The sequence below is a fragment of the Protopterus annectens genome, chromosome 15.part0 (assembly GCF_019279795.1).
Source record: "Protopterus annectens isolate FY-2018-M chromosome 15.part0, PAN1.0, whole genome shotgun sequence".
NCBI classification, from domain to species: domain Eukaryota; kingdom Metazoa; phylum Chordata; order Ceratodontiformes; family Protopteridae; genus Protopterus; species Protopterus annectens.
The window spans coordinates 127,804,324-127,824,323 of record NC_056749.1 but is presented as its reverse complement, the minus strand read 5'-3'; positions in this window follow the sequence as shown (position 1 = coordinate 127,824,323).

The window sequence follows — 20,000 nt, the reverse complement described above, 5'->3', positions numbered from 1 at the left end:
GTAAAGTATAAAGTATGACAACCATATTTCCCATTGGTTCTGGCCTTCATGCACAGTTTGCAAATGTTTCTATTGTGTAAATCCATGCTACTGGTAGTATGCATCTGACAAATGTATAGCATAGCTTAATAGTACGTTCTTTATAACTATGTGTTGCAGAAAGCAGTACTGTTTCTGATTGAATATTAATGCATATGGTCATGCTTGAGCTAAGAAATGGTATTTCTCCATCTATTCTTCCTGCAGTCACTATTAATTGGTTATATGGGTACCTTGGAATAGCAGTAGGCTAGTTAATATATAATTGTGGTAGTGTCAGTGTAATATTAAAGCATACTATCAAACCTGTAATGGGAAATCTCTCCACATTTTCTGTAGTCATCTATACTACCATGAAACGGCAGTACATGGATTAGTATAAATCTTGTGCAAACTCATGTCAATATCAGTGTTATATTACAGTATACTTTCTCATCTGAACATTTAAACTATGTATCACTATAAATTCTAAACTCATCTTTATTGAGCAAATCAGAACTATTGACATTGTACTTTATATATATGGAAATCACATGATATCTGTATATTACATACTATACAATGATGGGTTGTTGTTAATCAAAAACGAGCATGCTATTTGGATCAGCATGCCCACTGTAAATCAAGCATATATCAATGGAAAACCATCTGTCCGCTAAAGAACTATTAATAGCCAGAATTTTACCTACTGTTATATGGTGTACCTCTGAAAATGCACAGATTTTACAGATTGTCCAGATTTTTGCCTCATATTTTTGGTCTGTTCCTCATAAAATTTGTGGTTTTCTGACAAATCACCGAGGAGTACAGTCACTAAACAATGACATGCATTTGAGTTTCAGACTTAAGATCTTTCAAACAATTTACGCTAAGACAAACCCTGTTATTTTAACAGCTTTCTAAGTTTAGAGAAACAGTTACAATCTGTTCCCATTTTGGGGGCCTCTGTCCACATTTTTGTGCTAAGAGGTTGAGAGGTCTGTATGGAGGGCAGACAAAGTACAAGGAAAATCAGGTGTGTTCTAGAAAACTAACAGCTATATCTCTGAACTGATTTAATAGTCTAAATAAAAAAATAAAAAAAAATCAATGGAAATTCTCTCAGTTGCTTTTGTTGAACAGCACTGATGTACTGTGCAAGCTTGGGAACTTATGTCCCAAACACATGCACAACAGATCAACAACTTCAGAAGAACATTACGGTGCCATTATACAAAGACATTATTTAAGAAAAGCAATCACAATAACTGACTCATGGGTGTGGATATATAAGTATTTACCCATGGTTGACTTTGTTTAATCACTTGTGCTTCACCTTCATGATCAAATCACACCAACAGTGGGTAAATCCTCATATACCCACACCCAAGTGTCTGTTTTTGCTTAAGGATACATTGCAAAATTATTCTTGTCAAATGCTTCAGTGTTAAAAGATAGCAAGACAAACTAAGAGAGTCTAATAACTTTACCACCATGTTTCTAAGTATTTTTGTTTATTTTATTTTATTTATTTTACATTTGTTAACCAGGAAAGGCCAACTTGGAATGAAGCCAATTTTCAGCGGAGGCCTGGGGAAAAAACGCTCTAGATGCATGTCTTTGTAATGTGGGAGGAAACCGCAGCTCCCAGAGGAAACCCACATGAATGCAGGGAGGACTTGCAGACTACACAAAGAAGGCACCCCAGCCGAGAATCGAACCGGAGAACCTCTTGCTGTGAGGTGACAATGCTACCGCTGCACCACTGCGCCATCCATATATTAGTATAACTAATAAAGCAGGAAAAACATATCTGCATTATTAGATACATTGTACTAATATGTGCTAGCTAGCACCTTAATGAGAAATCTAAGACAACTGACATTGTAACTAAAAAATTGTTAACTTGTAGTAATCCAAGAATGCTGGTCGTTCTTCCAGGGTGCCTTTTTCGTTGGTTTTTATCTTTGGCACTTTGTCTTCTCGCTTTTTTTTTTGTTGTAACTTGTAGTAATCCTTATGCAAAAAATAAATAAATTAGCTCTACAGTAGTACAAAATACTACAAGTACGAAGTTGCAATATTAAAATCATAGTAAGCCGCGGTGGTACAGCGGTAGCGTTGCTGCCTCACAGCAAGAGGTTCTCCTGTTTGATTTTCGGCTGGAGCACCTTCTCTGTGGAATCTCCTCCCCATGGTCGAGTGGCATTCAAAAGACATGCGTGAATGGGTGTGCCTTTGCTGAGGGTTGGGCAGTGGGCTGGCAACTCGGCACCATAAAAATCGACTGCCAATCATTAGCAGACCGGAGTTCCACTGTGGCGACTCCTAACCGGGAAAAGCCGAAAAGACAAACAGCAACATTACATTTATATTTAATGTTTTATTAACTCTGCTACTTTCATACTATGAATCAATGCCTTTACATTCCTTATATGAATAACTGCAAGCTTTCGATACATAGTTGTACAAAAAAAATTGAATAATATATAAGACTACCACAGTATTCTTTTCCAAATCATTTCCATTCTTAACATACATTCCTCTGTAATCAAATATTAAAATAAAAAAATACAGACATGTTTTGGAAATCCATGGAGCTTCTTAAATATCTTGTAAACATATGTCTATTTACTGGTAAATACAAACAAAAAGCGTTATCCCAAAGATTAAACTTTTGTTAATACTGTATACTTAAACGCAACAAAATAAAATGAGGTCAGAAAAAGACCTCTAAAACAGCACTACTGAACCTAAGGCCACAAACAATATTTCTCACTCAGAGCTGGATTATAGTCAAATGGGGTCCTAGGCAGAGTAATTGATCATTCCCCCCTCCCACCAATCCATTGTCCCATTGCTAGGCTATTTTTCCGCAGTTACCATAACACTCTTCAAACATGTCTGCATGCACACCATTTTCTTCACTTCCATAATGATTTCAGATTTGGATGTAATTCGAATCTTTTATTTCAAATGTTATAACACAAATACTGACAGCTATTTGCTAAACAAAACAATAAATTCTCATAATGAAAACAGCGTGAACAGTAAACTTCTCCGTCCATGAAACTCACAGTCATTGAAACTCACATTCAAATGCATCTAGCCAGTAATGGATTAAGTTTACCTTTGGGCTGTTTTCAAACAATAGGTCCCTTGCATGCATTTTTAGGACCATGCATTCATGCATGTGTTCTTTGATCCACCTTCCTGACTGTATTAAATAATATTTCTTATATAATATAGCACCACATGTTAGTGTGTTTTAAATTTGTAATTTTAAATATTCTTCCAGTAAGCAATGAAGCAAAACATATGAACCAATAATGACAAAATTAATAAATAATGACCATTTCTACCATAAAAGGCCACTCAAAGTTCTGTCATTACAATCCACCAATATCAGTCAATATGCACATCTCTGTAGAATTAAACGTCATCTGAATAATTCTATATTTAAAAGATCTCTAACTAGTGAAGAGGTTGCTACTGAGAAACAGCTTTACATTTCAGTATTTCATGTACAAGTGTGGTGCCTGCTACCCTTGAAGAATAAATTGCCTATGTTACATTAAAAGAAAAGACATTGTTACTTTGTTTATATTGCAATATGGAATGACTGACAAAAGGTCCATAATTACTAGGCCTCTTATTCATAAGAGGTCATATGCAGGAGTGGAACACACACACACACACACACACACACACACACACACACACACACACACACACACACAGAACCCACACCCTTCTGCACCAAGGCAAGTATGCTACCTGTTGTGCAACTAACACTGCTTTCAAACTCTACAACACTAACAGTGACTGTCAATTGCTAAACAAAATCAATGCACATTGAAAACAGATTTAGCATAAGCAACAGTAAACTTCTCTTCCCTTGAATATCACAATTAAAAACACACTAAGCAGTCTGGTAATCGGTGGAGAGAATTCAGGCTATTGTGTCCTCTAACCAAGGTACAGGGTTTGAGCCTGAGCAAGTTAATTAACAAACCTGCCATCCCTAACTAGGGCATTTTACACACACACACACACACACACACACACACACACACACACACACATGAAAGGAAGGAACACCCTTCTCTTGCAGGGTATCAGCCCCCCAAATCCCATGCTCATCTCTCATGGCAAACAAGTTCTCTGGCTGCAGTTACAAATCCCACATGAAAGCAGCAGAAAGCTTCAAAATTTAAAGTGTCTGCATGCATTGTATTTAAGTTGCATCCACGGACACATGCGCATGGATGCATCATACTTAAGATGCATCCATGGATAGATGCAGAGTGCATCCTTAAAGTAGTAATGTAATTTTCATTAATTGTTTAATGAAAAATTAAATGTTGTAGCCTCTGAGCCAAAAGCAAATGGATTGGTCATCTAGTGCTGGACCTGGCTTTGTTCTCATAATCTATTTTTAAAAGACTTTAAAAGACCTTTAACATTTACTGGTTACATAAAATAAAGATGACCATCGAAACTTGCAAAGGTAAACAAACTTGTCAAGCAAAAAATGCTAGTGGTACATTTAAACAGAGGAGTAAAAATAAAAATAAGGCTTGATACTATTACAACACCACATTTGCTATATCCCCTGCATTTCCACGGTGCTACCCCCCACCAAACCCACAATGCAATTTTCCACTCACCCTGGCCTCACAAAACCCAGATAAAATATATTTACTGTTTTTTCACAATTTGTGTTATTTATTAGACCCCCTCCCCATGCTTTTAAAAAAACCTAACTGGAAAATAACTCTACTGCAATAAATTTGCAGGAAGTAACAAAATTAAGCAGGAGGTATGGGTCCGCTTGGCACCACTGAGGTCATAGAGTTCTGGATGCTCCATTATGCATTCTTATGCTCCATAGAGGTAACAGAGTTCTGGATGGTCCAATATGTATCCTTAGTGCTTGTACACCTTTTTTTTAATGATGGCTTAAGCAAAATATCTTGAGTAGGGAAAGAAATCTAGTCTTATTTTTTCTTACAAGGAAAAAATAAGTTGTGTCTAAAGCTTAATGTTCAAAACTAACAAAACAATTCCCAAGAAAAAGAGAAGAAGAATGTAAGGACGTAGAAATTCTACCTGGAAACAGTGCTAGGCTTCCTATCTTAACAAAAAGAGATGGGTATGTTCTGCATACCCCTCTGCTTTTAGATTGGATTGAAAGTCAAAGCACAAATGGCCAGAAGACTATATTGTACAGCTGACAGTCAGGATGCAGAAACCAAAACACACAAATAATTAACACACACAGAGATAGGGCATATGTACAGACTTTATACAGAAGGAATCAGTCAAAAACTCAGAGAACCAAGCACTTTTAGAAGCTAACACTACTTGATGTGATACTTTGCCAAAGATCACTTATTATCCTACACATCCTGCCCAGATCACCACAGACAGCCACTTACTGAGTATAATACTGAGGCTTGATTGTAATCCATCCATCCACAAACCTCTTCTCCCATTTCTGCAAACAAGGTTAGAATGTTACACCAACAGTGACCATCATCTAGAGCCAATGGTCACAGCATTCGGTGGCACGAAATGTGAAAACAAATTTAAGACCAAGCTGCTAATTTTAAACACACTACAAAGCCTCTCCAGTGCACACACAGTCATTTTCAAAAACAAAGGCATTCTCCTCTCAGCTCACTGCTGTCAGAATGCAGTATGTAACCTACTGTTCTCTTACATTCTCCTCAAACTATTAGCTCAGGAATCAAGGAGAAAGCTAACAATTATGGTGGACAGTAGACCAAAATCGGGGGCAGCTACTGCCTTTACAAACTTAGAAATGGGATTGAATAATGCTTTCATTAGCAAGATTTTTGAAGGTTATTAAGTCTGAAACCCAAATTTATGATATCATTTAGTTAATGCATTTCCATCTGATTTGTCAAAAAAGCCACAATATTTACAAGGAACAGACCAAAATATAAGGCAAAAAAAAGTAAATTCTGTGAAATCAGGAACAATTGAAAGTATCTATCCCAGCCTGCCCACACATGCCGATATGATCATCAATTACAGACACTTGTATAGCCGTGACTAGACTTCTCAGATGGTGAACTGCCACACAGGAATTCATCTTCTTAGGTAAACACTGTCAAAATACAGCGTACAATGTACTACAGCCTCCCTATCCCAAACACATCGCAACATCTTAGCTAAAGATTCAAGCAGAAAGCTAAAAATACGTTTCAGGGGACTAAAATCATGAACATATATGGCATTTGTCAACTTAGAAAGGTGGTAGAACAACAGGCTTTGCATTAGCATGCTTTTTCTGTAAACTGTTTAGTTTGAAACTGAAATGTATGCCATTATTGTTGACTGCAGTCCTCAATGAAAATTTTACAATAATGCAAATACAATATGAGGAAAACAATCTGAGATATTCTGCAAAGTCAAAGACAATTGAGAGATCTGCACGTGCACAGCAGCACTTGGTCACTATGAGCAGTACACCAGCACCTTGTCTTCCAAACATTCGAGCAGAGGAACCCTTTGGCTATCATGCTTATTTTAGCTCAGCTGAGCTCACCCGCCTGAAATAAAAGACTTAATTTCTTTGATCAGCCTACAGTTGTCTATCTCAATGAACACAAATAAAAGATTATACTACTAGCCAGTAAAAGTGAGGGGGGATTCATTGGGCATTACTTCCAGGATGTGGCCTCTCCTATATACACCAGCAGTCATGCAATCACATACCATGACGGTAAGCTCCTTATGTCTATCCATCAGGTCAAAACCCTCCCACCCATCTTTCAAAACCTTTCTGAAAGACTTCCTAGCCAAAACCTGTCTCTGTTCTTGCTCAACACCAAGCTAAACTATATCCCTAAATGATGACAACTACCTATTCATACCTTACATCTCCTTACTCTCACTTCACTCACTTCCTTCTGTCAATATCTTTCCCACGGCTTTCTGTCTTAATGTAGCATATGTCTCCTTTTCTCTCACTTCCTATTGCACTTCCTGTTTGTATTATACTAACCTACCTTTAATTTCTCTATAAACTGGCTAAAATGTCTCTAAATATTTATTAATTTTCATATAACTTGTATCTATACTTAACCAATGTTTTCAGATTATGTTTAATTTGGTATTATTATTTAAACCGTATTTGTTTTCTGTATTATTTTTAGTGACTATAGATTTCTTGCTCACCCAAGGCCTCAGATAAACATGAGCTCCTACCTAGTCAGTCTTTAGCGGTAATCATATTTCAATAAATAAACAAATAATGATAAATAAATGCGAGGGGAAAAGTCTCCTACAAAATAAAAAAAATGTTTAAAAAGTGTGACAATGAATTTTGAAATTACCTGTTATTTGTCTGAATCATGCAAACTCAAAATAAATGGATTTATAATTTGTGATGGGGAGTCAGATGTAATATTGCTCATTTGCAAATCCTTTGGACATCTTACTCTGTGAGCGATGTCATAAAAGTACAGAATCCTGTTTGCCTTGGGGCCCATTTTGGTCTGCAGTACTATCATAGAACTCATCAGTGCGTATAGGAACAACCATACTTTTGCTGTTATAGAAAAGTGATGCCAAGTTCATGCAGCAAAAGAATGGAAAAAATCCTTAACCTCTTTGGACTGGGAAATGATTTATCTAACTATCTGGTAGCTATGCCACTATGTTGTGTGCAGAGAGAACTTGGTTTTACTCAGTGTTTTACTTTCTTTTAGGTTAACAGTGAATTAGAAAAAAAGAACTTCCTACTTAATTTTGTTAATATGTCTTAACATTTGGACGAAGTAATTATTATCCTTTCACAAATAAACTCCTTAAGAATCGGTATACAGACTTCAACCAGACACACAGAAATTAAACGTAAACAAATTAAATTTAAGAAATGGAAAAAAAACATAAAATAACCTGCCAATTGAAAAATGGCAAAACCAACCTTCACAAAATGTGCACAAAAGTACATTAAATAAAACTTATTACTAACCTATAATATAACCACAGTGGTGCAAAAGTTAGCATTGCCACCTCACAGCAAGAGGTTCTGGGTTTGATTCTTGGCTAGGGTGCCTTCTATGTGGAGTCTGCATGTCCTCCTTGCGGTCGCATGGGTTTTCTCCAGGTGCTCCGGTTTCCTCCCACATCCCAAAGACATGGTGTAGTGGATTGGATACTCAAAGTGTATGTGTGTGTGTGTGTGTGTGTGTGTGTGTGTATTTAAGCAATAAGGCCTTACAGGGTGGGTGCGATAGGGAAATAATGCATTTCCCAATCATGTCATGTGTCTTGATACCAAAAGCAGAGGGAGCTTCCCACCCCTGCAAGGTCCATTATTTCTCTGTAACGCCCACCCTGGAGGGCATTATTGCACTTAGATAAGGGACTGCCTATTAAATTGTTCTGTATTTGTTTTAAGATATTTTTATATATTTTTGATGTAAAATAGTTCCTCAATTTAAAGTTTCAAATTTGTTGTAGGATATGTAGTAGTCACTGCTGGATATATTTCACATCCAAAATATATGCAAATATTTAATAATGTCTACAGATACAGCCACTTAAATATGTACACAGACAGACATAACATGCAAAGGACAGGTTTTCACAAATAAACAGACACATTCAGTCAGATGCACAAACAAGGGTTCAGGTGTACACATACACACTCTCCTACTTCAGTTACTTTTATTACTTCAGTTTTTATTTGTTTTTTTCCCCACCTCACTAAAATGTGTGGTTATCAGGAGTCAACAGGATGTCAGCAGTTTTTTTTCTATCCATTCTTCATGGCAGCTTACTTTGCAATGAAGTCTCTGACTTTGCTTTCTTTCAGACTCTCTTGATACATTAATACCCTGTTGGTGAAGATTTACTTCCCCAGTAGGATTTCACTTTATCTTCTGCCCCTTACCTAATGTGGCTTCTTAAATGAATCATTTAGTACCTTGTTGTGTTAGTAACTGCAGCAATGAGCTTGCGTGGTTGAAACCTACTAGCAGCTGCCTAACTCTGCAGGTTGAGGAGGTGTCAGTCTTGGAGTGCTGCCCAGGGAGCCAGATGACTTCTCTACAGCTCAGAGATTTATTTCTGATGTCAGATTACTTATCTCACACAGTGTGGTTTGTTACTGCTGATTCTTACAGTACTACAGCTCTAAAACTTTAAACAAAAGCAAAAAGTTTTTAGCAGTTATACTCTTCTTGTTAGTGTTAAATGCTCATATTGCAGAGATATTGCGGCATTCACTATCACTATGCTGACAAGACGTATTGTAACTAATGCAGCATTGTAAAAATGAAGATCTGTTTTGGACATTTCATTTACCTTTTGCTCATGGACTGGGTCTTATTACCCTTTTCACAATGTTAACAGACTTTTATGTTTGCAGGTTTTAAGAATGCTGACAAAAAGACATTTGAAGAGGATTAGTCTTAAGGCATGACTTTGAAAATATCATTCGCACAGCTGGCAGCTGCAATGGCTTGATTATTCAATTATTCTTGCATATTCATGTCTGCATTTACAATTAGAACGAAGGTAAGAATTCTTAGCATTCTAAGTGTGTCAAAATCATAAATAAAATTATGTACTGCACATTTATGTTTCAAAGCATCCGTAGATCACTGAACAAATCCACTCTAAGTCTCAAAAATTCACAAAAATGTCTTACCCATTTAGGTATTAAAGTCCTTATTTCCGTATCAGTTTAAGAACATTTTTCAAATACCTAGCCATTTGACTTGGTCTTGAGCTTTCAAACTCTCAATGCAAAAGATACTCTTCTGGGCTCAAAAGATATCTTAATTTCGGTCCTTACTTGTAAGATCTCTCACAGGTATGAAAATCTTTTTTTCCAGCTTGAATACTGTCTTCATTTAGCAGCTACAGCTTCAAGCAAAAATATTAATGCCCCACAGACCACCTGTGATAAAATGTAAAGATTCCTCACCAGCTTCCCAAAGCATCATCATCATCACTAATTGTCAAACCATTAAGCTAACAGTTAGCCTCTTGGGATATCTGCTATTTAAATTCTTATATTCTGAGGCTTACACTCACTCGCCTGCAAAATTCACCATTAAAATGCCATCTTACAATCTTAGACAGCATAAGAAATACATTCAGTCCTACAAGCCTTCAAAATAAAAACCATGAAGAACTAACCACATCTTCTAAAATGTAATCTGTAACTCGTAGAATCTCCCCAAACTATCTTTCAGTAGTTGTCTATGCTTCATCTATACTTATCAACCAATGCAAAAAACTCATGCACAAAACTGAACATATAACAACTTGTCTATTATTCTATTTTTCTAGTATTAGAAAGATATTCTTTTACTCTGTGGTAATATCAGAGTACAAGCATTTTATTTCAGTGTCAATAATTCTACATAAAACCACATTTTCAATGTTCAGTTTATTTCTATCTTATTCTTGTACAGTTATATAGATTTTTTAGTATTGTAATGTTCAGTCTAGTTTGTAAATATGTTCCTTAATTTTGTTTTCGTCATCTTTACACAGTTTTGCTATTTTTATTTATATCTAATGGAACATTTTCCGCGGGATGCACTAAAAATGTACCTTTTTTTTGCTTTGATAAAATTATCTTGGCTAATAAAGAAAATAAATAAATTCAAAACTCTGTTTAGAGCATGTTTGTCTCAAACTGCCTCCTCTCAGGCCATACCCCCAGATTTCCAACCCCTTCAAATTTTAGTACTCACTTTCTCCTCCTTTTTATCTCCCAATGCTAATACACTGGTTTTGTTTTTCTTTTTTTTCTGTCAAACGTTTGAAGTACAAGGGAGCAAGTAAAGCTCCAGGCACTACAAACAATTATGACAGAGTACCACCAATCAAAACTAGGGATGTTAGGTGTTCTCAACATGGCTGCCAAGATTAATACGTGTTTATTGAAAGAAGTAGAAAACCAACATTACATACCAAATAAATGCATTTACAAAAGAATACCCAACCTTCGAACATTGTCATGCAACCTTGAAACACATTCAAATAAGCGAAAAATCCAAAATGCTTGGTGCTGACAAGATCCAAACAGGAGGTAAACAGTCAGGACATTCAAATAAGCAAAAAACCTCCACAAGGATGCTGCTGTTATAAAAGAGGTCTTTATTAAAACAAACACATTATATAACAACATCTTGAAAACCCCACCTTATTAACCATTCCTTCAAAAGGGCACACAAAACAAAACTGGAAGAATGAATCATTTCACCAGCATTGCACCTGAGGTGATTTTCTTGACATCTGTGTTTCAAACACATAACATTATGTTGATGACTGGAGACCCACGTAATCCCTGATGTTAAAATATGCTTTCTTTTGAACTATGTCTAAATGATGTATCACCCTGAGTAGTTGCTGTCATTTATTTATTCTAAAAAAGCCCCTTTTTGTAACCTCACAAAATGAGATATATTAAGTAGTGCAGTGCAGAGCATCAGCTTAGTAGAAAATGGAGGCTCCCAACTGAAATGGCAGGTCTCAAAATGCAAACTCCTGACATGCCCCCCCCCCAAAAAAAAAATCAGAAAGCCAGGAAAAATCAAATATCTAACAGCACTCATTCTCCTTTAAATTTTTTTTTTCAGGAGGTAAGCCCCCAAAAAAACGTATACCAAATCCAAGACTGACATACCTTGGAGAAGAGGGAATATTCTAAGACATGGCAATCTTGGACTTGATATATGGAAGTCAGAATTTTCGGCAATTGAGTCTCCATATTATGACACTCACTCAAGCAGGTCCTGCTATTTGAAATGGTTACCAGGAACAGGATCAAACTGGACTTGAACCTCATACTTCAAACACTTAACCACTACAAGTGCTGCTGCTATACACCTAAATCACACCGTTTTTGATTCACAAAAGACTTTCTAGTGTTTCTTTGCATGCCTTTTAATGTACATTAAAATTACCTCTGTAAATACTTCAACCCGATCAGCGAAAATACGAAAAACAGAAGGATAACAGCATAGAAATCCTAATTAGCAACAATGAAAAAGACAAAAATATGGACAGATTATTGAAAGTTGAATAAACTGTAATGACCGTCCCATTGCCATTTTCAGTTTTTAATTCATTAAATAAACATTGTGACATTTAGCACCCTACTGCTTTTCACAATCAAATACTGGTCTTTTCTTAAAGATATGCAAGTTTGCTTCTATTAGAAACAAAACATCTGCACACTTCAAAAACTTCCTGCAAACAAAAAGATATGCACACAACAGACAAGTGGGGGTCCAGGAGGAATCTGAACTGAAAAAAAATATATACCTTGAAAAACAAAAAAAGAAAAAATATGACTTGGCAAAGAATACCACTTAAAACCATTAAGGATAGCAATTGGTATAAAAATAGTGCATTCAATCCAATAGTTTAGACCTTCCCTTTATTCAGCGAAGAAGGAAATTGTACACTTGTGGGAATGGTAATACTTAATTTCCAGTAAACAAGCACTGGTGATAGGAACCTGAAAACCAAGAAACCTATACACATGAATGAGACAAACCTGTGAGCTGTACATTATCTAACTACATGAATACCCATTTTATTCAAGTCCTTTTTGTTATGTATTATCTAAACATTACCCCACCACTGGTTTTGACCCATTCAGTGCAGGGGCCAAACTACACGACAGTGACAGCTATTCTAAGGGGGCCATAATCCAGGCAGCCATGGAGGAGTTTGTGCCTTTTTTTCTTCTGAACCGTAGGTAATTAATAAACCATAAAAAACATAAAAAAATCACGGTAGTCCACGTTGCAATAAAGGCTGTCTTCCTAAATCCAAAAAGGTTCACCACCACCACTTCCAAACGTCAGAAAAGTATCACAAAACTCTTTTATTGAACAAATACATATAGGTTTAGCGCTTTCATCTCCACACTGGAGACCTCATCAGAACCATGTATCAAACTCATTGCAAACCTTATATACATGTAAAATTTAAATGAACCAATCAATACAAACAAACAATTAATCAATAAAACAATTATGCAGTATACGTCTGTATACATGGGGAATAGATGACCATATAAAGTTAAGTAAATAAACATCCAACTGTGCTCGTGTGGAAAAAAAAAAACGTGTTATGACATTAAAACTGTTACATTCACACACTGTATAAAATTTCATACTAAAATGTTGTGTATATTAGAATATTTTTTATCTTTCCCTATTAAAAAATGCTTTAAATATTTTATATATATTTTTATGTAAATATAGTTTTAAATCTTTAAAAACATCTTTACATGCACATCATAAATATAATAAAATAGATGTAAATCTACATAAATAAATTATAATTATGAATGTATAAACTGTATAATATGAAAATTAAAAATATATAACATAACACATTTTATTAGTATTATTTATTAAAATTGTCTTATGTGACTAATTCTCATAACCTATATGTGTTTATTAAAATTATATATTCAACACGTCTTTTATATTTTTATATTAAATTATATATTCAACACCTTTTATATTTTTATATTATATTACATATATTTCCTTTTTTTCTTCTGTCTTCACCAGTGGAACGATTCATGTTTCAGGAGCAGAGCCTAACTGTCCCTTGGCAAGGAAACTACATGGTACGCACACCCCAATGGCAGAAACAGCCCTTATCCAGGGTGTGAGAGTGTTTCTACTGTCCTATGAATTGGCAAACTCTGATTCTACCACTAGGTGGAAATCTACCAGAGTCGAGCTGACCACTCTAGTATGTGATTGTGTGACTCTCTTACTGAACTATATTTGGCCAGCCTCAACCCATTTACCAAACAGAAGCCTAGAATAGCCTGTCCTCCTTTATTCCCGTTGCCTCAACAATTTGGACCTGGGCAGTCTTTTAACCTAAAATGAGCTCATGTTGTCCTGTTTTATCTAGTACGGCCTATAACAGCTGGCTGAATGCATGTTCCTTGCTATCACAAGCCTGTAGTTGGACAGGCTGAGACTATGAATGCTGCCCAGTCCTTATACTACAGTTCATAGGTTCATAGCTTCATAGATTAGTACTTGTGGGGCCATTTTAAGCTTAGCCAATCACCCCATGTAAGAATCAAACTTTGCACCTTATGTTTGTAAGATAAACACCTTAACCAATATACCAACCTCAGTATCCTCAGAATACTCCTCCTTAGTCCTCACAGCATTTCTATTATGTCACTCCCCTAAGTAGTTGACTTGGACTCACAAGCCAAGTGGCTCTGATCAACTGCCCTTCCCATCTTGTCTCCTGCATGAAGATTATGCCTAGTCTCATTCCTGCCATCACTTCTAAGCTGTGTCCTTTAGTAAATCTATATTCAGTGTAGCAATCCTTTGTTCATGTTCAGTAGACTGACTGATTTTTACATCTAACTTTCACTCATCAGAGCATTCCCAGGTAAATAAGGCTGGACAACTGCACACCAGCCAGCCAGCATCTTATAGGCCCAGGGCTGTCTGGCTTCATGGCAGGCATTAACTGTCCAAAAGGTACATGCACCTCTTCCACAGTTAGTACGAGTTCCTGGAGTAGGTCAGAGTGAGACAAGTCTTAAACCCCCTTATCACTGGCAAACACATGCATATTTTTTGCAAAATTAGTCCACATGACCAAATCAACTTGAACCAATGTTTACACCACTGAGTGGCTAGCCCTGACCCAGCATGCAGTTGGTGATCCAGGTTCTACTGTCTAGAGGATACTGTGTACCACAGTTAATGCCTAAAGAGTCTGATCTATCCAACTCTTCCCTCAATAAGTACCACCTAGAGTCTGAGATGCTGCCCACGAGTTTATTCAATATTTTATGAGTTTGGAGGTGAAAACACCTAGCATGGTTTTGGGAGACAGGAACCCAAGAGAGACATGGGGAGGACATGGAAACTACATACACATATTGGTCAAAAGTCAGGATTGAACCATGTACTATGTACATAGGAGGCAAAGACCTTAGCAATTATGCCAACCATGCATGCTTCACAAAAAAGTCCTTTCTAATCAAGACTGAGTTGGTCATCCAGTAAAAGACAGTGTACCAAAACATGAATGCATGCATAATGCATCCTTGTTTCTACAAATGTTGTTTCTCTATATTTACTCTGCATGTACAATACAGGCTACTGAAAGAAAGTTTTATTTACTAATTATACCTACTGTTTTTACACTTCACTGTCCCTGCCACTGGTGCAGAAAGCTGTGGGATCTATTCCTAAACACCAGGCAGACTGATTTTTGAACTGCAATGCAGCATAAAAGGGGGTGCTGCACTCATGAGTGTGCCATCCTTCGGATGAGACCTTAAACAGAGATCTCACCTGCCTGAGTTGGTGGTAGCTTGGGTGGATGTAAAAGATCCCATGGCACCTACTGAAATGAGTAGGGGACGTTCTCAAATCATCATCATCACCCCCCCCCTTCCCATTTTCTACATTGGGTTGGGAAATCGTGTTAACTGTCACCATTTCTTTTGATTCAGTGCCACACTCCTGGCTTCTTCCAACACTCATGCCTGACGGCTTCAGATGTTCTCTCACACAGTCCATCCACCTCTTTGCAAAATGTCCTTGTTTCCTCTTGCCTTCTTCTTCTTTCGGCTGCTCCCATTAGGGGTCGCCACAGTAGATCAACCGTTTCTATTTCTTCCTGTCCTCTGCATCTTGCTCTGTCACACCAACTGCCTGCATGTCCTCTCTCGCCACATCCATAAACCTTATCTTAGGCCTTCCTTTTTTCCTGTTACCTGGCAGCTTCATCCTTAGCATCTTTTTCCCAACATACTCTGCATCCCTCCTCAGCACATGTCCAAACCAACGTAATCTTGCCTCTCTGGCTTTGTCTCCAAACCTTCCAACCTGGGCTGACCCTCTAATATACTTATTCTTAATCCTGTCCATCCTTGTCACACCCAGTGCAAATCTTAACATCTTCAACTCTGCCACGTCAAGCTCTGACTCCTGCCTTTTTGTCAATGCCACTGTCTCCAACCCATATAACATAGCTGGTCTCACTACCCTCTTGTAGACCTTCCCTTTCACTCTTACTGGTACTCGTCTGTCACAAATCACTCCTGACACTCTTCTCCACCCACTCCATCCTGCCACTCCATCCTGCTTATACTCTCTTCTTCACTTCTCTTCCACACTCACTATTACTCTGAACTGTTAATCCCAAGAGCTTAAACTCATTCACCTTCACCATCTCTACTCCCTGCACCCTCACCATTCCTCTGTCCTCCCTCTCATTCACACACATATATTCTGTCTTAGTCCTGCTGACCTTCATTCCTCTTCTCTCTAGAGCACATCTCCACCTCTCCAGGGTTTCCTCCACCTGTTCCCTACTCTCACTACAGATCACAATGTCATCTGCAAACATCATAGTCCACGGGGACTCCTGTCTGATCTTGTCTGTTAACCTGTCCATCACCACTGCAAATAAGAAAGGGCTCAGAGCTGATCCTTGATGTAACCCCACCTCCACCTTAAACACATCCATCATTCCCACCACAGACCTCACCACTGTCACACTACCCTCGTACATATCCTGTACCACTCTTACATACTTCTCTGACACTCCCGACTTCCTCATACAACACCACAACTCCTCTCTAGGCACCCTGTCATATGCTTTCTCTAAACCCACAAAGACACAATGCAACACCTTCTGACCTTCGCCGTACTTCTCCATCAACACTCTTCCTCTTGCCTTCTTCCTATCTGTCTCAAATCATTTTCGCCAGATTGTCTTCTGCTTTTCTGCACATGTGCTGAACTACTGTAATGTGTTCTCTTTGATCTTTTCTGCAATTGCAGATACTCTGGCTTCTGCTTTTATGTCCTCATTTCTTTGCCTGTTGCTCAGTGTGCATAGTACCACCTTTCTCAGGCACTTCATCTTCATCACCTCCAGCTTCCTCATCTGCTCTGCCTTAACTGCCTAAGTTTCTGTACCATAGAGTAGCATTGGTCGCACCACTGCTTTGTACACCTTACTTTTCAATTTCTTTAGCATTCTTCTGTCATACACTACACTTGACACTCTATGCCAGTCGACTGCAGCCCCTCTGATTCTAACTTTGACCTCTTCATTCTGACTTCCCTTTTCTTCAACCACCCCTCCCAGATACCTGAAGCTGTTAACCTGTTCCAGTATGTCCCCTTCTTTCTCAATTCTTAGCTTCTTCTGATTTCTCCAATTTGCTGCCATTGCCAAGGTCTTATCTGTATTCAGTTTCATTCCACATGCCTTCAGTTTTTCATTTCATTCCGCAATGCTTTGCTGAAGTTCTTGCCCAGAGTCTTCCTGTAATGCCACATCATCTGCATACAGCAACTTTGTTAATCTGTCCCATCCAACCTGATTGCTAATGTAGTCCATCACCAATATGAACAGCGGTAGGCTCTGAATTGATGCCTGATGCATACCCACTCCCACTGGGAATCCCTCTGTGAGATCGAACACTGTTCATACTTGAATCATTGGGTTCTTGTACACAGCCATTAATACTACCAATGTTTCTGGGAGTTCCAACTACTGCCGGACTGCCCAAACGAGCTTTCTTGGGACCTTGTCAAATGCTTTCTTCTTGTCTAGAAATGCCCAGTTGGACTCTTTCCTCATATCTAGCTTCTTCTCAAGTATCTGTCTCACTGCAAACACTGGGTCTGTTGTGCTGCATCATGATTTGAATCTAAACTGCTCATCTACCATCTTACTTTCTACTACTCTACATGTCCATTTATCAGTCACCCTCTCCAGGACTTTCATGTAATGTGACAGGAGTTTGATACCTCTGTACTGCCCACAGTTGTGGATATCCCCTTTGTTCTTGTACACTGGCATGAGTATGCTTATTCTCCAGTCATCTGGGATGCGTCCAGATGACCTGGCCAAATTATCCCTAGCCAAATAAATACCACCTCAGGTTTCCCCTGAAAAGAGGCTACTCAGTCTAGTGAGACTAACCTGGTCAACAAAGAATAAATAAATAAAAATTAAATAAGTAAAATAAAATAAAATAAACTCACAGATTAAAAAAAAAGTTGCTAGTTTTCTAAGCCCATCAAATCTCTATTAAGTCCACCATGCTCACTGTTCCAATACTTCATACTGCATCTCTTAAAAAGACCCAAAGTAGAATTCCTTCAATACACAGAGCACAGAATCTGCTAGACACACAAGTGGCATACATGCTGCCACAACAGGAGCCCCTTAAAAAAGTACCAGGAGACTGTCTGTAGTGATGATGTGGTTTTGTCAACACCGCCATCACATAAGGCCATGACCCTCCCAAACATATGTCAGAAAATTAAATTAAACACTGATTCACATCCACCTTGTTGATAATGAAATTCTCTCTCGAGTGAACTATGCGTGAACAATGCCATAAAAATTGTCAGATTTACCTCAATCTCCTAACTAAACGACTCATTAAATGTGACACAAACTGTAATAAACAATAATTCTCAGTAATATTCAACCTTCCTAATTATAGTATTCAGCACTTGGGAAGCCCAGTGCACGATGCCGCTGAAGCTCTTTTACTGAATGGTACAGGAATAGGTACAATGCACTTACTGCCATAGTTTTCCCATTAATTATTTCCTGAAACAGATGTAGCTCTCTCTGCTTCATCTTTCTCAAAGATGCTTCCTTTGGCATGAGGGAGACAGAGGTGCTACATCTAACTTCCTTTGTAATTTTTACCAAGGAACAATAAAGATAGCAGTTACTCTGATTTAAGGTTTGTTTAGTTTGCTTGATGACCTCTGATATCCAAAACATTCTATTCCAGAGTTGTTCTTCTTTCGCCTTTTCCCGGCTAGGGGTCGCCACAGTGGATCACCTGTCTGCTCATGATTGGTAGTGGAGTTTTACAGTGTCGAGTTGCCAGACGGCGCCCAACCTTCCACAGAAGGCACACACACGCACTCACACCTAGGGCCAATTTAGAGTCTCCAATCCACCTGCAGCATGTCTTTGGGATGTGAGAGGAAACCGGAGCACCCGGAGGAAACCCACGCGACCACAGGGAGGACATGCAGACTCCGCACAGAAGGCACCCCAGCCGAGGATCGAACCGGAGAACGTCTTGCTGTGAGGTGACAAAAATTTAGCATGACCTACATCATTCACTACAATAAAATTTAAATGCTAGAAAGCACCCTGAAGAGATTACACAGATAAGACATACATTTCTATTAGTTTAGTAACATTCTTCTTTATTTCAGCAACTCTGTTTCTACACTTAATGCCATATTATTTATATATATATATATATATATATATATATATATATATATATATATATATATATAGATAGATATACATGTGTGTGTGTATATAAAACAAGAGCATATTATATAATAAAAGAGAGCGGACAATGAATTTTTAGGAACTTAAAAGAACTTAGTGAAAACTTGACATATTGAAACTTTGATTAAACATCTAACCATATGCATCATCAACGTACAATACTTTCTCAGCATCCAACAAATATTTTAAAAACAAGTGGAAATCACGCCTCCACTCCAGCACTATGAAGCATTATCCATTTTGCATGATCAGCAACATGAAGAAAACACATTATCACATCATTTGGAATTCAGCTAGTAGCTGGCATCAACAGCCACCAAGTGCTTGCTAATCTATAGAAGGAAATGACTAACAAAATCAGCAGTGATGCAGTAAGCAAAACCATTATACTCTAGATTAACCTATTCAAGCAAAGCAGTGGCAGCCAGATTTCCTTGCTGCATAGATGTTGAGCAAATAATTTCAGATATTTTCAGGTCAGACTGCTTAGATTAATTGCTCAAGTTCTACACATTTGGTTTGAGCTACGCTGTGTGTGTGTAAATAAATATATTAAAAATACTATTATTTCTGAAAATGTAAGGAATGCAGTACAAATATGCAGCATTTTAAGTCATGCA